Source organism: Adiantum capillus-veneris, chromosome 9 (genome assembly GCF_014529385.1).
Source record: "Adiantum capillus-veneris isolate H3 chromosome 9, ASM1452938v2, whole genome shotgun sequence".
NCBI lineage: Eukaryota > Viridiplantae > Streptophyta > Polypodiopsida > Polypodiales > Pteridaceae > Adiantum > Adiantum capillus-veneris.
In genome coordinates, this window is record NC_140939.1 from 126,441,804 (window position 1) to 126,445,632 (window position 3,829).

Genomic DNA, 3,829 nt, shown 5'->3' on the forward strand with positions numbered 1-3,829 from the left:
TCGTATAGGGGAGTTTGTGGGCTCGAGGCTCAAGGTGCGGACCCGAATTTACCCACTGGTTCGAATTTACTAGCTGACCTGAATTTACAATTATGCATCTGACGATCCGAATGACCCCCACCATTGATCCCATTTGAAAACGCCCGTGCCAAATAGTGTGGGGGGAAGGGGGGTTGGGGGGGGGGAAGGTGCTTGAAGTCATGACCTCCCCATTTCAAGGCGGTCACTTATAGGATTCGTTGCTAGATGAGACTTGTAGATTAACTCTTACTTTTGGCTCCTTACAATCATAGGTCAATGACTCCATAATGAGTCTAGAGCGTGTTAAGTGCACACACTTTGCAAAGTTCACACTAGTTCATTATCAGCTCATAGCTAGTTGACACACTGATTCACAACAAGTTAAACACAACAAAGTACACATTAAAAGTTCAATGATGAAGATTCTTGCCATTGCGCACCACTTACTTTCAACCATATACACACAACAATATAAAGAGCTTTAACAGAATTCAGTTTGAGCAATGCCTGGTCTAAATGTGGCCACCCAGCTTTAAATGAACACTCAAACTGATCAAGTACAGTAATGACAGGCAAGTGATCAGAAAGTAGAAGAGAATTATCTGTAACACAACTAATTTGCCAATGTTTCTGCATCAAGTCCAAAGACATATAAACTCTGTCTAATCTGGCAGATCTAAAGTTCTCACCTGCTTGTTTATTACTTCAAGTGTGTCCAAATTCTTCAGAAATATCCATCAGCTCAAGATTGTCTACCATATTGTCCCACTGGACCCTTTCATTGCATGTTATAATCTGCCCTAGATTTTTAAATCTATCCTGCAAAGATGTCACATTATTGAGGTCTCCAGCTAGGATAATGTGATTATGCAAGAGACTCAATTCATTCCAAGTAGCTGCTCTATCAGAAATATAATTAGATGCATACAAACTGACAACTGTATAGTTGAAAGGTTCGGTAAGCTCAACACCTATCCAGTTGCCCCTCTGGGAGGATGGACACTGTTTGATCATGGAAGAATGTTTGGAATGGATGCCTATGGTAGCTCCACCTTTCCCATGTTGGTGAGAGGTAGTAAACCACAAGTATTGAGAGCCCATACTCTTTAGATTGAATTCCAACTTGGAGCTTGAAAGTTTTAGTTCCTGAAGACAAATAATGTCAGCATTCAGAGAGATGTCAACACACCACTTCTTAATGCCAGCTGCTTTAACCTGGTCTGAAAACCCCCTACAATTATAAGACAGTAATGTTAGTTTAGGGACTGTCATTTTTTACTGTTTTTTGAGGGTTTGGAAAGAACCATTGAAACTCTGCAGGGATCTAAATCCTTCTCTTTTTTCCTCTTGGGTTTGCCTTTGATTATCACAGGTAGTACTTCCTCCTCTGCTGTAAGCATGTTAGTATCTTCAGATGTGCTAGGGGAGGCATCTAAATTGAGTTTTTCTTTTTTATATGCCACTTCAATCTCCTCTTCAAAGGATAAGGTGTGTTGATCGACTTGCATGCCTGCGAATTGAGTACTAGGAATGTTCTCACCCTCATTGTCTGAGACTTGACTCTGATCCCCCCCCTCTTCCTTGGAACCAGGAGTGAGAGCAATGCCGCCATTATTTTCTACAAGGGTGGGATTTGACTGATTGGTGATATGGGTCTGTTTTTCAGGGGATGGAGACTGCTCAGGGCTATCAGGGATGAGACTGGAGGTTGCTGTTGTAACATTGAGAGGATCAAATACATCCTCTGACCAAGCTTGAGGAGGTTGGCCTTTAGGAATGCTGCTTCCGCTCCTTTGCTGCTTATAGGAGTTCCTCCTATGCACCTGCTGAAAAGGCCTTTCAACTTCTTCTTGCACCTCTTTCTCAGGTTCCTTTGGAGCAAGCTCAGGACAGTGCTTGATTAAATGACCTTGTTTCATGCAATTGAAACAAGCATTAGGTAAGTTCTTGTAGAAAACTTTCTGAGTATGTAAAATTTTACCAGTAGAGTCAGCTATAGGGATTTCAAACCTCAGATCTTTGTTAGTATCAATTTCAATCAACAACTGAGGGTCCCATTTTGGATTAAAACCACCCCTTGCTTTCTGGCCAAGTACTCTGCCCAACTGAGATCCCAACTCTTTGAGCCAGGGGTAGAACTCTACTGGTAAGTCTGGAAAATCGATCCAAATAGGCACTTTTGTTGGCTTATCACCCCTTGGGTTGAAGCCTTCAAACCATTTAAAGACAGAGAGAGGGGTGTTCTTGATGAGCCATTGACCTGAAAGGCTTCATTGGCATAGTCAAAGAAGAATAAATAGTAATTATTAGGTAAATATTGCACATGACTCGGTTTCATGTTTCTGTTTCCCCAGTGCTGAGCAATCCAAAGCTTCAAAGCTTCTGCTAACGGTCTAATCCCATGAACTAAGCCAATGACTACTCGTTCTTGCAATTGAGAATACCAAGCATGCAATGCTTTTTCTTCAATGACAAAAGTACCTTTCGGGGGGGGTACATGCTCTTTATTGGAGTTAAACTGAGTTGGGGGACACGGAGAGGGATCAGCATTAGGAATGGGAGCAAAAGCCTCTTCTCTCCCTTGGGGCGCTTGAGAGTGTGGGGGAAGGTCCTCATTGTACTTAATGAATGACTGTTGAAGCCCCCTCTCAGAAGGACCAGGGTCGCCACCATGAAATCCCTCATGCATGTGGTTAAGGTGAGTCGCATTACCAAAATAATCATCATTCCAAACAGGGTTTTTACAAGGTGTGGCAGAGGACCCATACCTGGCTGCGCTGGAGATGGAGACCTCAGTATAGGGTTGCACTTCCCTTTGGTGACCCCTGCATACGTCTGAGGGGGGGAATGATGACTACCAGGGCTAAAGACAGAGAGCCCTTTTTCCAAAGAAATACATGCATGTGGGGGGTATCTGGCCCCATGGGATGGAGGGGTAAATGCCTTATGCATTATCAACTTTGAAGGTGAGGTAAACTTGTCCTGCTGAGCTTCTCCGCTGGGAATAAGCCCATTCCGTAGGGCTTCGTGTAACGCCATCCCTGACCCCCCCAAAGGGGGAAGCCTGACGAAGAGTCAGAATTGAAGCAGACAGATCTTAGAAGAGGCAGGTGAGGAGAGGGACAGAGAGCGCTCAGAATTCTCAGCATTCACCATGCGCTTGTATACCCACATGTATCTTCCTGAATTCTGTTAAAGCTAAAGTCAAAGAGGTTATGCATTCTTCCTTTTCTGCTTGTACTTCACCATTTAAGGCATGGGACTCAGCTGTCAAGAATATTCAGAGATTGTTTACTGATTGTAAGAGGAAGGCCAAGGAAATTAGATCTAGTAGAAGGATGATGATCAGGGACAAGATCTCTGACCTAGAGAAATGTCTGTCCCCAGATGAGCCCCCTACTCAGGAACTCGTAGACCTAAAGGATAATCTTAGACAGGAAGAGCTCCTGGTTGCTAACAGTGCCCTAGCTTGGACTCGAGAATTTTGGGCTGGAAAGGTCGACAAGCCCAATAAAGACATGTTTAATCTTCTCAAAAAAAAGAAAGCTAGGGACTATGTCCCTTTACTGAAGAAAACTAATGGAAGTGTTGTTTTGAACCATAAAGAGAACCTGGAATTTGTTCACTCTTTCTACTCTAATATTTTCTCTGTACCCCCCTCCAGGAATGAGGAAATTAGAAATGCAAGAGCCCACATTGCCAAGATTAGAAAAAAGTGTCTATCACATGATCTGGCAACTGTGTTGGATAGTCCCATCTTAGAGGGGGAGATTAGAGAGACTATTAGGGCTATGAAAGATGGAAAATC